At 43.1% G+C, this 18562-nt stretch overlaps 1 protein-coding gene across 24 annotated transcripts in view; it reads right to left on the bottom strand.

Moving 5' to 3' along the window:
• DAB1 (DAB adaptor protein 1) overlaps nt 1-18562 on the bottom strand; it is a 438670-nt gene that overhangs the window by 135432 nt on the left and 284676 nt on the right. For 2 of the 24 annotated variants that reach the window (XR_007162624.2, XR_007162623.2), the window contains exon 1: nt 9492-10030. The exons of 13 other annotated variants lie outside the window; for them this stretch is intronic. The gene's annotated coding sequence lies outside the window, so the exon portion shown is untranslated. Of the gene's footprint in view, nt 1-9491; nt 10033-10142; nt 10376-18562 lie in introns of those variants that run through there. 9 more of the 24 variants (XM_013176234.3, XM_048062086.2, XM_048062087.2 and 6 more) reach the window with 9 other exon arrangements.

Below are 18562 nucleotides of genomic sequence, written 5' to 3' on the forward strand. Positions count from 1 at the left end.
CCCAGAAATTTTCTGAACAGACAACAGTAATCCTATATTGATGTTCTAAATGTTTTCTGAACAGTATATACCTGGATTTCTCAGAGACCAGTACCATTCCTGCAGCTTTCTTGATGCCCTAACAAATCAAACCCTAGGCAAACTTGGAAAAATCCAGTGTTAGTCTCTCTCATGAAAATATCTGTCCACACTTGAAAATGAAACACATTCGCCGTTGTTCAATAAAACAGTACTTCTCTACACAAGATCCAAAAATAACTGTGATAATGCACTGCAGTCCATCAAAATGGGGGCTGGGGGGACTTATGTCCTGGTGGTCGCCCATTACAGACAGTACAATGTTGTATTTGTTCTACTTATCGTCTACATGCAAATTATGTATACGCTTCCAGCCACAGAGAAGAAAATCAACGCTGCATTAATCAAGACAGTTTTTCTTGCGTTCCTGGGCCCGCAGAACAAACGACTGTCCCTCATTTGTTGTGACATCTACCTGGACTGCTTCCCATCTCCGTGCTGTACCACCTCCCATCCCTGCCAAAAAGCTCCCCCTAAATCCCTGATGAGCCGAATCAGCCGCCCACAGCGGTGGGGGCCGGTTCCAGCCCATCATCCCAACCAAGGAAATCCTCGTCAGGAACAAATGGAGCCGGCTCTCTGCACAGGCTTGGCAAGGCTGCAACAGGATCTGCTCCTCTGGATCTTTGGTGTCTGGAAAAAGCAAGGCAACTGGAGTTCAGTGTCAGAGAACAGGACTTTTTCACCTAAATTTTAGTGCTGAGGACCAGGCATCCATCTCGTTTCAGCTAATAAATGAAGCTTCTCCTACAGTGAGCAGCAAGTGACTGAACCATCCCAAGCAGAGTCCCCTCTCTGCCATCTCCTCGCCTTATCCGAGGGAAGGAATTAGGAAACGAATGAAACACGAGCAATGCTACAGCCAACAGGGGCAACCCCACAAGCAGCGTGCTGGATCGACAGTCCTGCCGCAGAAACAGCGCGGCACAGAGAGCTCCTTTATGAAAATCCCTTGCTGTTCTTTGTCAGCCCCAAAACTGGGAGTGCCAAACCCTCACAACTGTTTTGTAGCCGAGGCAGGGCTATTTTTCTCAGTGTTGTTTCCCAGCATAAAGAGGATTTCATGTCCTCTCCAGGATCATCCTGCACTAAAATCCAGAAACTGAAGCTTGGCACAGTGGGATTCATTCAATAACAATTCTCACTTTTCTCTGAGGATGTGTATGCACCAAAATCAATTAGCATTTGCTACAAACGTAACATAGCAACAGCAGACAAGCCCTCATTTGATGTAAATCAGTGTAGTTCTTCCGATTTAAAAGAACTTCACCAAATTTCATCAGCTGTAACTCTCACACGGTGCTTGTGAATAGCTCGATCACCAGGGAAGTAAGGCTCATAAAACCTGAGTGCCTGGAACAGTAAGTGGCCAATTCAATTTGTTATCCTTTCTAGGACATCTCAAGCATTTTATTTCTCTTGTTTTCAGAAGGAAGAAAAATGGGTCTAAATATATGAAAACTGTCACACAGGACCGATGGGTGGACGACTGTCCTGAAGCCACGATCTGAGAGTCGATTGCTTCGGCAGCCACAGAAAGCCATTCATAAAATAATCCTGACTAAATTCACGGACATATTTTACTGTTTTTAAACAGGAGCAAACTGCCAACATGCTGTGTGAAGTAGCACTTCCTGTTGATTTGCTTTGTATTAATTATAGCGCAATTAAAAGGGGGAGGCTTCATTGCAATCAACTACCAGGTGCTTTAGAAACAACGGACAGGGGCCTTAACGCTTCCCAATGCTATTGCCAGCGCTACTGCGGCGCACTGACCAAATTTTAAAACGTAGGGAGGAAAGTCTTAGCATGGGAAAACCTTTGTAACGTTGAAACCTTTGTAACCGATCAGATCATCTAATCTTGTCATTGAAAGGTCTGAATTTGCTAATATGCCTCAGAGTTTGAAGAAAACTGACATAAAAGGCAGTAAGAAAACAGCTTAACTGTGTATTTTGCTACATAAAGGAACGAATGGGAAAACTGAAATATTAATATTCACTGCATTGACTGTTGATGAACTAAACAGTAGTACCATTTCAAGGAATATCAGCTGGACTACATAGATTTATTTTTAATCCATAATTATCTTTGTGCTTGACTTAACAACGTAGCCCAGTTGGAAATCCCAACCCTGAACCCTCCATAGCAGCAATGCCCGGGCGCAGAAGTTATCAGGGTGCCAGCAGACCATCGCTGATAACTTTAAGAGCAACCAGAGAACAAACGGTCTCCCCATTGAAAGGTATGAACTCAACAAGGAGAGAATTCCAGCGACCTACTCCACGTTAATCCGGCAGAAAGCAGATGCCAATTGAATTGTTATGGCCGGGCTCCAGGCGGGGACTGACGGGTCACGGAGAGGCTGTCAGATCACTGACACGCTGCCTGCTTCTGCGGGAGCGCCGATTCCTGCCGGCTTGCATCTCTTCATTCGGGACTGATCTCGGGAGCTACTCGAGGCACCTGAATAACTCTGGTGAAGTTTAAGCAAGTTGAAGTACTTCTCTTTGCTGTTCTAGCATTAAGAGCTGTGTCTCAGGTGACTGTGAGCAGAAATACAACTTTTTTGTACAGAGATCAGTTGCGCTTTTTCCTATAAATCACTTTACATACTACAAAAAAATATCATCCTCCAGGTCGAGAAACGCCAAATATGATTCCCGCTATTCTTTAAGTAACCAATTTTTTAGTAGGTTTGAAGACCATTATGTACAAAGATGATAAGATATGTTTATTGCACCATTTGGATTCCCGGTAATTTGAGTTCCTGATTTTCAGATGGGCACATTTAGTCTCAGCATCTAAATGTGAAGCTGGAAATTCCAATAACCTCATGTAAACCTTTCAACTGATCGACAAAATGTTTTGTATGCACGGCTAAGATAGGCACACATTTAAGAAGGTACTTTATGTTGCCCATGAGCGAGTCAACTTTCAACCACCAGCAGTTGGTATGCAAGCAGCTATGACACCAGGTGATCAGATATAACAGAAAGAGAAATTCTTCCATGTCCTGAGTAAAACAATGCTGTAGAGTCCACTGGGACTTGGAAATTCCTTGTGCTTATTGAAAAGTATCTACTTCAAATTAGTTAATGCTACTTGGAAGTTAAACCAACTGATACTCTTCATACCCATTATTCAACACACACACACACACCTTTTCTGTTTTTTAATTATTTTTACGTTTTGTAACAAATCACCTTCAGGTTGTGGATTTTCTTCCTGGTTATGTATGTTGTGAATCTTGGAGATAATCAGGAAAGAAAAAAAATCACAGCAACATGACCCTGGAGGAATAACGAGAGTATGTGACCTGCTGAAGAACCTTGTTTGGTTTCAGACACCACGCACATGGGCTAAGAACACCATACGGTGGGTTAGGCTGTTCTCTCTCTGGTATAGACCACGCACAGTCCAAGACAAGTGTAACCTTATAAAATTTGTTCCACAGCTGGAGAAGAATTAAGGCCTTTCTTATTTTACAGGGACCTGAATCAAGAAGAGTCATCTGGTGCCTGTCAAACCTATTAGCTTGCTAATCACTCACCCGCTCTAAAGGAGCATTTATGTTCAGCTGTCCCAAAATGAAAAGCGGAGGGGATAAAAAAAATAAATCTCTAACTGGAAAGCCAAAAGGTTTGAAACACTGCATTTAAAAAGAGCAGAGAGAGACTTTTTTTATAGCAGAAAAGCAACTCTTGTCAGAAGAGATTTAAGCAAAACCTAAAAGATACTGAATAAGCATAAAGGAGCCCTACAGCCAGGATCCCAACTCACTCTAAAAGCAAAGAACAGTTTCCATGTAACTGTTGTTATGATCTTGAATTTCTGCAGATCCACAGCTTTCTTAAGCTTTCCAAGAACACAACTGTACAGGTTTAAGAAGTTCTTTTCCAAAATATGAATACACCTAGAGAGACTGTTAGCTGCAGAGTGTATCTTGGGACCTAACACAGATAGACCGAGGTCTTATTACCTGGAGAATAACACTAGAAAATGATTTTAAATCCCAGGAATTGCTTTAGCAGACCACAACTACAGTGCCTGGATGCTAATCAGCTCCCAATTAACGTCAAAGCACGCTGGACCCAACAAACACATTCAATACCACTTAGCAGCAGCTCTGCAAAGCAGAAATGCAGCAATCCCACACAGCAAGCACACCTACCCCTATCCCTGCCACGCTGATGACAAAGATATTTATCCTGCTTTTTGCTACAAAATGCATTCTGGGCGGATTCCAGCTCCATTTTTAATAATAATGGGAGGACTTGGTAGTGGAGGACTCTTGATTACCCTCAGCGCTAAACAATGATACACCCACATTCAGCTACAAATAATTCTAGCTGCCTTAGTATTGTGTCTTGATTACCTGCTTTTTCACAACTGTCCTCTAAATGTAATTTTCCAGTAACTACTCAGTGAGGAAAGGCACCTCCTAAAACCGCAAGGACATTGCCTAACATCTAAATCTGAAGATTCTGCAAGACAGCAATACACCTGCTAAAGAAAAACAAAAATGGCAAGCACACATGCATGATAGGATTATTTGATTCAATACAATATAAATTAGGTCAGACTCCTCTATGGAGAATTCTATGTCAAGAACTAGGTGGTCCACTAAATTTCTATTCATTTGCCTTCGGGCTTGGGGAATTGCAAAGACTCTCATGAAACTGATATTCTTCTACTCACAAGAGTAATCACTATTTGCTGGGGAAAAAGAAAAAAAAGTACTCAGTGCAGCTGCCTGAAATTAGTGGGAGACTTGAGCAACCTTTGTAAAACAAAAAGAGGAGCTAATAAACCTTTGCATATACATGCATGCACCCATTCACACAGAGATACACAAAATTCAACACAGGAAGAACTGTGAGAGTGCTTTTGTGTGCTCAGGTGTTTTTAATCTTATACATCCCTTGAAGAAAAGTAATATTTTATGGATCCTCACTAAACCAGCAGCAACAGAATGACGGGAGAAGTGCTATCCACAGAAAGAGCAAATGATTTCAAACTGGAAACTGCCCCAAGCCTTGTCTGGGGCACTCCTCCTGCGCTTTTTAAAGCTTGCTGTGGTCACCATGCTTTCTGATCCCACAAGCAACCTGAATAGATCTTCACACCTCTAAGGTGCCAGCACGAGTGTGCCAGCTACTTCATATATCCAAGCAGAGGACTAACTTGGAGCAAGACACAAGAGGTAGCCCTTCAGACATCCCACTGCTCCACAGCAGGCAGCTGAGCCCGAAGAGCTGCTCCTTGGCAGCCGCTTCCCCCATGGCTGGGACGTGACAGCCCACAGCACCTGCACGGCACACGGCTGGTCATCCCGGGTACCAGCTTCACCCCAACGCCTCCAGAAGCCACATACAGATTAAGAGATGGAAGCTTAAAGGTCTCTCTCTGATCTGGTGCTTCAAAACGGCATCTTGGGGCAAATCTGGAAACAGACCGCACAGACCCCACTGGAACCAGCGAGGTTCCTGCCACCAGAGTCTAGCAGGATTGGTGTGCACAAAAAATAAGAAGACAATGAAGAACTTTCACTGCTGCTGTTTTTACACAAGTTCTCACAACGCTTGGTGCTTAAACAATAAAAAGCTCTTTCCAAGAAAAGAATGGGAAGTTTCCATACTTCACAGTTAAAACAAACGAGTGCTGCTTATACCTGCAACACTTGAAAATAGGATTAGATACACAGATGACTTTGCACACAATAACATGCCGGCTTTTCTCTAACCAACACTACTGGGTTTACTTACTTTTCCTAAGTAGGAACAATTCTGCTGCCTTTAAATAGAAACGGAACATTGATTTGTGGATTAAATTCTTAAACCTGGGCCATGAAATATAATTCTGTTGGAGCTAGACTGGGCAAAATCTACTATTATGTGTAAAGTACAGAGTTGCAGCTTCTCCATGTGTCAAGCCAAAGTATGAAAATGAAAATATTTAAATCTGATTAATTACTTGGTTTAGAATATATGCTTTTCATTCTACTGTATCAAAATACTCATAATAAAACACTGCTACTGATGAAGTCAAGCACTCCCTTACAAAGGCTGGCAAATTTGCAGAACAGCACTTGAGGTTTAGATTAGTAAAATCCTAATGAATATCTACTCTAATATCCATGTAATTGCATGGAATGCATTTGCAAGTGGTTCAATTAATAAAAAGAAGAAAAAAAAAAGGAAGGAAGAAAGAAAGAATCTGGCACAACTGAAGTCCAAACCGTGATTTTCGCATTGGTTGAAGAGACTTAAGTGACAACTTGTAATAATGAAGATCTCAGTTTCTTCCCAAGAAAGGAAGAATCGCAGTAGAGTCTTCCAGCTCTTTCCCATGTCACAACACACTTGAGTCACGCACTGTAAGTACCAATGTCAGCATATTCCATTACATCACTTTTGTCCCAGACACCAGAACTGTTTTCATATTTTATCCAATGATTGCGTTACCAGAAACGCCTGCCTCATCCTGCATGCTGTATGCGGAGGTGGGTGCCCAGCACAGGCTCCTGAAACACTCACTTGGATCTAATTATGTAAAGGTTTCTGCTGCTGCGCTGTATGGCTTCACCACTCCTTTTGAGAGCTAGCACCTGACCTACCATAGCTCATTTTCCTACCTATAAAAACAGGACAGTATAGGACTTATTTTATCTCAAAAAATCCAGTGTGCAGATATATGCTTTAAAGGTAGAACTAACAGTATACAAATGAGGCCACAGAAGGGCCGGTGGCAAGCAGTGCTGAAATAACACCAACTAGCACAGGACATATGAGAGCAAGTAATAGCCTATTTTTATTCCTAATAATTGGCTGATGAAATCTACTGTGATCCAGAAACTGATTAATTTTGCAAGAATGCTTGGGTAGTGTTTGTAAAAATCAAGTCATTACCTTGACTAAACATTGACTTGCACAGTTAACTTTAACCATCAAGACCTTGACTAAATATTGACTGGGAAAGTTTATTTGAACTATAAAGTCTAGAAAATCTTGGTCCTCTTTACTGGTATTTGCTATCACTTTGAAATGTAAACACAACTGTAAAAATAGAAGTTCTCCCACCTAACCACTATTTAACCAAGTAGCTTGGCTATTCTTAAATTCAATACAAACATCTTGCAAAATTTGAAATTCAAAGTGTTTAAAAGCAAACAGGCCTGTCAGAAACGAGGATGAGATGGTAAGGTCAACCTTCCTGCATTCTGCATCAAGACTGGGTCTTTCAATAGAACAGAAAAAGAATCACAAGGTTCATGGTTTAAAATTATTTTGATATGTTTATATAGGGGTCTTCCAACATATCGTCAGAAACAGTGCTTTGCCCACTGAACAAAGCAGGCTGACCACCAGAACAATACGTTTGTTCTGGTACCTCTACTTCTGAAGCCCTAGCACCAGCTGCTTCAAGTCAACATCCTCCACTGCTGGTGTCACTTCATCATGTGAGGCCATGGGTCAAAGGACATACACAGACAGGGTCTTTCACTAGCTGAACTAAAAAAAAAAAAAGAAAAAAAAATCAATTTCAATCCTCCTAAGATGAAACCACTGATGTGTGCAGTCACTGAAGTCCCAAAGGTAATCCTACAAGAAAACATGATGGTGTCCTCCATCACTGTGCTGAGACACTGTTAAAGTGCAGCAAAACCGCCTGTGAGGTATAGTCCAAGATCAGCAGCTATATCAGAGCACTCCAAGCAATAAATACGAACTTCTCAACCAATGTGAATAGTGCATTTTAAATGTGTAATGAAACAAAGTGGTGATGACAAGGGGGGCATGGAATTGTGTGTTTTGGGATGGTGTTATGAAAGTGGCTCAGAAACAAACAATGACTGTGAATCCAGCACTAATTCCATCTACAATTCCACTTCAGGAGTTTGAAAGCGCATTTTAGCTTAGTGTCTTAATTCCTTTCTACATTTATCATCTGACTTTAGCACACTTGATGAAAATTACCTTAGGAGCAAAAATAAAAGATGCAAACCTCCGATACCAACGGAAATATCAAACCAACTGGTGAAAACTTCCGCTCCCATTTTTATTTTTGAGGCAAGTAGTAAGGACCAGATTGATACTGGCACCACGGGGGGTGGGGATGGAGAAGGAACGAACAATAAACAATACAATTGTCAGTAGTTTACCACAGCGCTGTGTCTTGCAACAGAAACATACTGTGAAACAGCTTGCAAGACAAGCTTCATCAACGATAAGTAATTTTTATTCCGTTTGAGTGGCTGAAAACAATAAACATGATTAAACGATTCAGACATGCATTTGGAATTTAGACAAATGGCAAAGCATCCCAAGGACTTCGCTTTTAAAACTACTTCGAGGAAAGACCTAAAAAATTAACTTCGCCGCGCCAAGAAAGCCGAAGTTGGCGGCGGAGCCGAAGGCTGCCCGTTCACCTGCAGGCTTTGGGAGGCTGCGACCCAGGGCCGAGCTTTTTTGGGTGCTGCTCGGGCGAGCGCTGCCCGCAGCCCCCAGCCCGCAGCCCCCTTTCCCCGGGCACCTCAGGGGACCACCGGGAGCCCCCCGGGCCGGGCAAATGCGGCTCCCGGCCCCCCCACTCGGGGGCAGCCGCCCCCAGCCCTCTCCCCCTGGCTCCCCAGCAGCATTTTTCAGCACCCCGCCGCCAGCCGGGCTCCCCGGGGAGGGTCTCTCCTCTCAGCGAGGCGCCCCCCGGCTCGTCAGGGCGAGCCCGGCCCCGCCGCCGGCCCCGCGGCTCCCGGCGCCATTTCCCCGCCGCTCCTCAGCGCGGCGTCTCCCGCCCCGGCTGCACCCTCACCGGGAACGAGGCAGCGCGGCGCTGCCCGGCACAGCCCAGCCGCCCTGCCCGGGCTGCCCGCTGGCCCTGACAGGCTGCGGGAGCCGGGGAGCGGGGGGGAGACCCCCAGGACGAGCGGGGCACAGCAGCAACGGAGCCGCGGTCGGCGCTCCCCAGCTGGGGGGCGGCAGCGGCTCGAGGCTGAGGCAGCGCGCCCAGCCCGCAGCAACCCGCAGCAACCCACGGAGCAGCCCCGGGGAGCCCCTTATTTTTTTTTCCTCCTTTTTTTTTTTTTTTTTTTTTTTTTCCGTATTTCCCCCTCCAGGGGACGGAGAGTCCGGGCTCGGCAGGGCTCAGCTGCGTGCGGCTGCTTCTGCCCCCGAGACTCGGCTGAAAGGGGGGTGGACCAAGGCGGCAAGTTGCCGCGACTTGAGGGAGATTTCAGCCTCTTCCCCTTCTCGACGCGGCGCGAACGGAAAAAATAATAATAATAATAATAAAAAACTTCCTCCGGAGACCCCCGCTCCCATCCCTATGCACCCCGTGCCTGCGAGGGGCTCCCCGGCAGCGGGCACCCCGCTCGCCCCCGACCGCCGAGGGGAGAAGGGATCCGGCGCCCTCACCTGCCCCAGCGAGCCCTCTCCTCCTGGCGTTCCTCTGCTCCCCATCGTGGGCGCAGCAGCTGCTGTTATTCCTTAGGATACACATGGCTCGTCCATGCTGAGAGCCGCCTTCCCGCGTCGCCTGCCCTCGCCGGCCCCCGCCAGCGCGGCGCTGAGGCCAGAGGGAGGGGAAAAGGGGAGGCGTGCGGCGGAGGAAAGCTGCTGATGAGGGTCGGTCTCCTCCTCCTCCTTCCCCTCCTCTCCTAGGGCCGGGGGTCTCGGTGCCGTTGGTGGGCAGGGAGAAGGGGGACGGCCGGAGCGGGGAGGAGGGAGCTCGCCCCCAACACGCCGCCTGCCCCGGGGCAGCCCCCGTCGCTCTGTCAGTCGGTCTGTCTGCCCCCTGCCCACGCGTGAAACCCGGCCGTGGAGCCTCCAACGCGGTCTCCCGGCCCTTCCTCGGGGCTCCCTATCCCCACAGCCCCGAGGATGGGCTGCCCCACGTTGCTCCCCATTGCCCCCCGAGGTGGGGTGGTGGCCCACGGCCCCCGTGGAGCTCACGAGGCATGGGGGGGGGAGGCACAGCCGCCGTCACCCCCGCTGCTAACGCGGTGTTTTTCTCATGGCTTCTCTCAGTCACCCGTGAAAATTTAATGAGGCATTTAGGGCTGTTACCTTCAGAGTCAATGGAGGAAGCATATTTAGCCTAATGCACTTGCTGCCGAGCCAGTAGGTCTATTGCAGGCAGATCAGAAGTCATGGAGAGACTCTCCTTTCAACACAAAATTCACGACCCATTAAACTTATTCTGTGATAACAGCTTCTTTACAAACGGAGACCCATAGAAAACGGAGGCTGTCATGCACTTCCTGAAAGGATTTACATACAGAAGAGAAGTACATTCGTGAGGTTATTGCAATTTCACTAGTGTTACCTCCAATCAAGGCATAAAAGCAGCTGGGCTCTCGCTGAGGTAAATTACTAAAATAAAAGCATTCTGTGGCCGCCAGATAGATGCAATTCACCTGTGTGATGGTGCCTCCTCCAGCTGACTGGGAAGAGGGCCCCAGCATGGGGCACCAGGCCTGTCAGAAATCAGGAGCGAGATGTGGCACTGGGCACACCAAAACCCAGCTGCTGACCTCTGCTCCTTGAGACAGCAGTCGACGAGTGATCGCCAAGATGCTCACGAGGCAGAAAGATGTTGACAGGTTATTTTCCCTCTACCCGACAGGCAGGAGGGCAGAGAGCGCCCATCCAACAGTGGCTGGGCAAACAGATCGATTGAAAGAGTGTGCAGAGATCTGATAACGCTCTCAGATATTTTCCATTTCACCTTCCTCAATTATTCTTTGCATAGCACATTAGGTACTAAGCATAAAAGATATAGTCATCTAATAACCTTTACGACGTAACAAAAATGCATTTCAAAAGTCATACCACATTTATAGAAGCAGTTGGTGGAATGAAGACCTGCTATAGAACTGTTTTCTTCAATTCCATTTATTACAGAAATGAAAGGTGGGATTATCAATTGAACCCATTTATTCTAATATGGTTAAAAAAATGTAAGTCCTAGTAGTAAACTTAATTGCAGCAATATATATTTTCCATTGGAAAGGATTTTATCATCTCAAGATGACACAGTCCTGAAGAAAAAAAATCAAGCAATAGAAGACACCTTTCCATTAGGGAAAAATAGTATCCCCTAGATGACATTTGGCTATGCTTGACTATAAGTATTAAGTCCAATAAAATGTTTGTGATCCTCTGTTCTCAAAAGGCATATTGAACTGCTCTACGCCTTTGGCCGTTACACGGTAAAATGAAGTTGCATTTACCATGTTGCTGACCTCCCCAAAGTGCCACTTTTTACAGGAAGGGTGCTGGTTGTTGACTAACAAGAGAAGGAACTTTCAGTAAGTATAAACTCCATTCCCAGTTCTGAAATTTATGGATGCAAGTCACACTTGCTAACAGTATTTTTTAAATCTAAAAGTATGTACTAGCTCACAGCTTGTAATATGAATGCAAATGAACTTGTAATTATACTATGCAATTTCCTACTTAAAAAAAAAAAAAAAAACACCTATGAAAACAGAACAGACCTGAAGAGTAATATGAACTGCAGTTCTTCATTGTGCTTCTTCATTATGCAGGAGTTGCCATAAGCAACTTGCTCTGTTTTCACGTAAAATATTTTTAGGCCATAATTTTGCCATACAGATTCTCATAAGAGAGCATCTATATGGTCAGAGTTCTTCCTCTCAACTGAAAAACATGACCAAGAGGCAAAGGAGCAAGAAATTGGGTAGGTCTGCACAGTCTTCTTTTGTCTTCACCTGTGAAGTTTACTTAAACTCAGCATTCCTATATTCTCCTGTCTGACAATGTACTATACCATCACAGATGAATTGATAAACCCCCAACTTTAGGCCAAAGATCTCATTTTCTGTACCACTGACTATCTGCAAAAGGTAAAGGTAGGAACCTAAAAAAGTGGTTATCTAAGCTATTTTCCAATGTGTTGAACAGTTTTCCTCTGCAGCACTCGGTCCCTTAGCACCTACTAAAATAACTGAAGGGAAAGTAGTATCACCTTCTTAGCTCTTGATTAGATTTGAGCTAACAGGGCAGTGATTGTAAGCTATATAATGTTCTGGTACATGTCTGAGGTAGAGATGAGTTCAATATTACTACCAAGAGCACTGTACACATTATTTAAAGAATTAGCTCAAAATAACCCTAAAATACCCACTATCATTACCTACACACCTGTCTTTTAAGTAATTTGTTTTATTACCCAATTTAGAGTAAGATCTGCAGTTGCCTGTAAGCCACCTTGCACCAAGAAAGAACACTTACCTGGTGGTGAGAATTTACAAGAGATCTTCCTAACCATGTTATCTGACTCCCTAGGAGAATGGTACTCAAATACCTTCCTGCTTTCATCTCCTATGTAAGTTAATCAGCATCAAGTAACTCTGATGGAGTTACGGAGCAAAGGATGGAGCTCGTTTCCTTCCAGAGCAGACAAAGAACATTTGCTGAAAGATGGGTCTCCAGAGCTTCCCTTCCTAAAATCTGCTCTGCTGGTGCAAACTTTTAGCATTCTGCCGGGCAAGAAGAAAGATTTCTTTTATTTAATCCACTGTGTTTTGTCCAGCTGCAAGCCTGTGTGTTTATCATGTGAAATGTTAAGATAGCATCCACACCATAAAACTAGTATCAGCCTGCATAATTGGTAAATCACTAGGCCATAAAACCTGTAAGGTTATTGTCAGTGCATGTGTGTAACAACCATTAGTATTAATGAGAATTGGACATTCTCTGAGATGAAAAACAGGTGCTATTTTCCTAAACTAATTCATATATCTTGAGTTGTGATTACAAAGGGCTAACAAACAGTGCTACAGAGAAATTTTGAGATATGTTAGAGAAGGATCTCCAGGTTATGCTTTCAAAGAATTTAGGAATGAAGGGTATTTATTACACTTCACACTTCACAAAGTGTGATTCTTTCAGTGGGTACTGAAATATCTGACAAGAGAATCAGTCATTATTTCTGCTATTAGCATTTCCCTAAGATGCAGAACAATGTGCAGACCGTCCCGTGCCAATTGAGTTTTCAAAATGTCGGCTTACTCACCAAGCCACTCTTGGAATTTGCTGGTACATACTGTAGCCCACAGCAGGATCATCTTGATCACTCTGGAGATACTCTATGTGAATCGTTCCTGACACTATACTGGCTCCAGGTTAATAAGTTCATCTAAGGCCATTAGGCACTGACTGGAGATAATACCTGCTGGATTATCAGTAGGTATGGTAGCCCTCTTACCACTGTAGTCACACAGTTAGTTCCTTAGCCATGTAGCAGAGGATTTAGTTGTGATTTGGTATTCATCCTGTATTTTCTCAAATGGAAAGAAACATAATTCTCTATTTCAGCTCTCTCATTCCACTAAAGAACTCCCATTAGAGCTATTTCCTTAAAGATACCTGCTTGGCTAATGGGTGGCTGAAGAGAGTATGTTGCTGAGCTACTCTTGTCCTTCAGAAAGTCTATGTAGAAAAAAGGCAGTGCTCCTTCACAGAAAATGAGAAGCCCTCTATCCTCTGTCAGTGGCATATCAGAGAGAGGTTATGGTAATTCTTTACTATACAGTGCAATCTAGTGAAACAGATGTATTATCCTGAAAAGTCACAGGCATCTGTTAAAAGCCAGCATATGAACATTCTGAAAATGAAACAAATCTTTAAAGATCCAGCCTCTTACCACTGGTTTTTGAAGATGGAGCAGTGCATGTTCCTACTGTGTTACAGGTTGGTCACTGAAGGAATTCCTCCTTTCATGCACCTCAAAAAAGCTTGTGTAATCACGTAGTCTGACGCACAAAAAGGTTTCAGGAACCTGGTTCAAAGCCCAGCTCTGTCACTGACTAGTTACGTGACCTTGGGTAAATCAACTTATGCTTTTTCTATGTCCATCCTACCACACCTATTTCCCAGGTCTACAGTGAGACTTTCTCCACTTATGTTTGGAAAGACCAAAGAGACACGCAAGAACATTCAACACTACATAGAGTTCAACCATTGCTGTGGATGGGAGCCTTCATTCCATCTCGAGTCCCAGGAGGAAAAATAGAAAAAGGATCTTTACATTATAGGATCTGCTGGTTCCTGGTTTTCTCCACCACATATTCGAAACATTTCTGAAATCACCATAATGAAACCTCTTCCCCCAACTGCAAAGGAACAGCTCCAATAAACACACAGTCTAAGACTACCCCTCTAAAATCAATCTTCAAGCAAATGGTAGCAAGTGGATGCCCATTTTGCCAAATAATGGAATTTGCAAAGGCATTGAAGATTATGAACCATATTATTTCCCAAATGCCCATGAAAGAGCCCATGATTCTTCAAGTACAGAGATCAACTTCTTCACAAATCCAGACTGCTTCATATTTCAAATCCTCTTTGGCAAGGTGCATTTCCCTTCACAGCCAATTAACTGCAAACTAATTTAGAATAGGTTTGCTTTTGCAAACATTGTGTCAGATTCCAACAGAGAGTGTGTTGCTAAGAACATGATATACACATGCATTCTGAGTTTCCATTGTTCTATCATCCCCTCCAGACATCACTGATGATCCACACACAGAAACCTCTGAATTTAATTTCCTCTCTAGGAAAAGTTCAGGGATGATGAAAATTTCCAGCATCTTTTATATACTGAAAGCCCACATGTTCTGTATTACTTTGGAAAGTGCTAATGATAATTTAACTCATGTAAACTGACAGTAAAGGATATCTACTACGGAAATCTATACCTATGGAAAATCCATCTATATGTGAAAAATACAGAAGATCTGCTTTAAAAAGAACTTTGAAATTTGGCTTTATTCTGAATTAGTGAGTAAAAGGGGGGTTGAAGACTTTCTTTGAATCTCTCCACTAGGAATTTTTCCCCTTTGTGTCATTCTGTACATTTAGTTGCAATACTTAAAATTTATTTTTGCTTTATATAAAATTTAAATTCATGTACCAAATGGAAAGCATGAAGTGTACAACTTAACTAATTCGTGATATCTTTCCCTTTCCCCCAAGTAAACTTTTAGCAGTTGTGATCCAGATCTTGTAAAGATTTCCATTTTCTGTAGAGGCGCAAGGAGCCCGTGCACTTCACTTAGTGGCAATTGCATTCTGCATCAGAGAGAGCCTTGGGTGCCTGCCAGTTCCCTTCTGCAGCTTCCCCCTCCCTGACGTCCATTCCTACAGGAAAGGAATGTGGAAAGGATCCACAACGTGCTGCTGAGATCCCCACCACAGCACACACACAGCTTGATCTGGATGTCCCCAAGGGCCCTGTGATGGAAGTGTGTTAAAATGCCTTGCACAGGTTAAAAACAACAAAATCAGGCCGCTGTATTCCCAGGTGAACACATTTGCTTACATGAACATCTGACTGCATACATCAGGTAATTGTTAAAAGGCTTTCTAAAGACCAACACAGTGTTGAATACTAACTAAGCATTACTTCACCCGATTTTCATGTCAAAACTATGTTGTCCATTAGTTAGTTCTCACATCTTGGTCCTAACATTCAGCAGTTGCCTGTTTTCTAAGCTGTGGAAGATTCCCTTCACTCCTCACTCCGTCCACACAGCTACACAGCGTGCACTCTGCGCTTCCCCAACAAGAAAGCTTATTGCAGCTCGTCCTTAAGATGTACTCTACTCTAACAACCAGTCAACACACTTAAATTCTCTGAACTGGGACAATACTGAAACTTCTTTTTCCTAAGCATACATTTATCTTCATCTTTTTTATTATTATTATTTTTAGATGTTAGCTTTACAAAGACTTCAGTCTTTGAGGTTCATAAAGATCTTGGCTGTTGTCATGTTCTGTGATTTTGACAGCGAAAGATCTGCTTGCCATTGTAAAAAGCATTTTTTTTTGTTAAAAAGAGACAGACAAACACGATACTTAGGATTGCGTTCCCCTCAATTTCTGCCAAAATAACAGCTATTCACAAGACAGCAATTGTGTGTAGTGAATGTCCTCAACAAGTAAGGTGGTTTTTCATTTCCTCTTATGTCACATTACATTTTCCTCTTTATATTTTCCTTTAAATATTTAGACAGAGCAGAGAGTTTTAAACGTGTCATTGACACAAATAAATGTTTAAGCAGTCATTCTACCTTGGGTTCAGCTCTTGTCAGATCTGATAAGTTAAATATCACTGGATCTGGTCAGTAATTGGATGGAAGACCTCTGAGGAAAACTCGAGTGCTGAAGTAAGTGGCACTAGTTATTCAATAGGTGTTTTTCTTAACCTCAGACTCATCCTGAAAAATGTCCTCAGCATGGTATTATGTGTGATAGCTGAACAAGGCATTTAGATTTAATGTGTTATTTCTGGTAGGCTCCAGAAAAAGATTCCTAACGATTTTCTTTGAAGCCCACTTAGCCCATTTCCAAGTTAGTTCAGCACACTACTATGTCAAGCTATCTTTGAAGCTTTGAAATCAATTCTTAATAATTTTCCTTTTAAAAATTACAAATCTAGCAATCTATTATTTAAATAGAAACTGGTACATGTCTACATTTCTTTGCCTTTTCTGTCTACATTACCAACCTTTCCTGTTAGTGTCTCATTACATTTCAGGGTGTTCAGCTTCCAGTTCAGCTCTTGTATACCAAATCAAAGACATTTCCTTTTGCCTCTTCAGCACCAACGTTGGCACTTCCAAGCCCAGATACACTCCTTCAACAGCTGCTGATTACTCACTGCTTTGCCACGGCTCCTTCGTGATGAGCAGCAGTGGAGCTGCTCTATAGGATCACCCCCAAACCTCACGGGTGCTGCAGGCTGTGGAGCAGGTTGCACCAAGGACCGAGGACCTAAGAGAAGTGTGGCTTCACTTACAAAGCCAGGACTCCGTGCACGTGGCCCTGCAGTCAGCCTGCAGTTCAAATATAAGATCTCTGGGCTTCTGGTACCCTACAACATACCAAGGAGTTATGTACTAGCCCCTGGGATGTCATTTTTCTTGTGGTCCAGCAAGGAGGCTGGACACTGGGGCTCCCAATCCCCAGGCTTGCTGCACAGTGAAGGTTTACAAGAGGTCTGGGGGAACCTCAGCTGTGGACAGCATGCCAAGGTTCATCCAAACACATCTGCCTAAGTTGATGTTTCTGCAGTATATTTCAACACTTGAGAAATCACTTCTTTCTGGCGTTTCATATTTATATTCTTTTCCTCTTCAAGCTTTCCAGGTAGAAATGTAAATTGCAAGTACCAGCTTAGCAACTCATTCCAATAATATAAATGTTGAAATCACAATTTGAATGAAGGATATTTGAAGTACTTTTATTTTGTCATAAATTTATAGATGTCAACTAGATCAGGGCTTCATTTCTAAAGGGGTTTTGCAGTTTACCTGAAAATACAATCATTCACTTGAAAGAGATTATTACATTAGCTTGAGAAAAACCACAGAGGTTTAACAAAACACCTCAAATGCACGTTATTTATTGATACAAGAAAACCATTCGGTGGCGCAGTTTAGGTTCCTAAATGTCTATGTCACTTTTTCTTCTTAGTTTTCTTATTTACAGTCAATAGAAAATTATGACAGAACCAAGACAGAACCTACACAACCCAGTTTTGAAGGCTTCATCCACTGCTACAAAAACATGACATTTTCAAAGATCATTAACAACCTGGATTTTTAAAAGACTGACGGCTGTCATATGCTTAAGGCTCAGTTTGAGACTATGCAACATATACAGAGAGAAGGGATGACAGTTTTCCAGATTCGTGGTTTATCTAGCATTTCTATAGTAATTCAGATTTTCTACTATGGTGGTACATCTCTAAATCAGAGTAACACTCAGCAAATCAGAAAATACAGCGCCCCCGCCATGTCAACCCAATCTGAGGATCAAATTCCAATTCTAGATGCTAAGGAGGCACTATTGCAACTTTAGGAAGGCTTACTTTCATATACATTGTGCATCAAAGATTTCAATCTGTATACCTCTAGGAAAAGTGACAGAAACAGCAGTGTCAGTATCCAGAGAAGTTATGTTGAATCAGTTATAAACAGACTGAAAAGAAATCCAAGTTATTGTTAAGCTGAATAACCCAGTCCCCTCTGATTCCTTCATTTCTCATTAACATCTGCCTAAGTATATCTTCCTTTAAAGTGGAGTTTATTTCCTCAACATAAAAATAAATTTGAATAAAAACATCAAGATGTCTGTCAGATTTCAGAGCAAGGAAAAATCCATGTTGTTTAAAAAACAAGGCTTTTGAACCTGTAAGCACGTTAACTCTGGATGTCAAAGGCATCATAGACATGGTCTTTAGCAAGGAATAGAATCTTTCCAAATTTGATTAAATAGATAATGGATTACAAAAGATCTATAGCATTCAACTGAACAGCTACTGCCTGCTGAAATGTAAGTGTTTGGGACTGACAAATGTCAATAAATAATACAGCTCAGGAGTGGGTGGTAAGCAAGACTAGATCCATCTGGCCTGTTGATGAGGAAGAAAGAGCGCCGTAAAATTCACAGCATGA

The sequence above is a fragment of the Anser cygnoides genome, chromosome 8, assembly GCF_040182565.1.
Source record: "Anser cygnoides isolate HZ-2024a breed goose chromosome 8, Taihu_goose_T2T_genome, whole genome shotgun sequence".
NCBI classification, from domain to species: domain Eukaryota; kingdom Metazoa; phylum Chordata; class Aves; order Anseriformes; family Anatidae; genus Anser; species Anser cygnoides.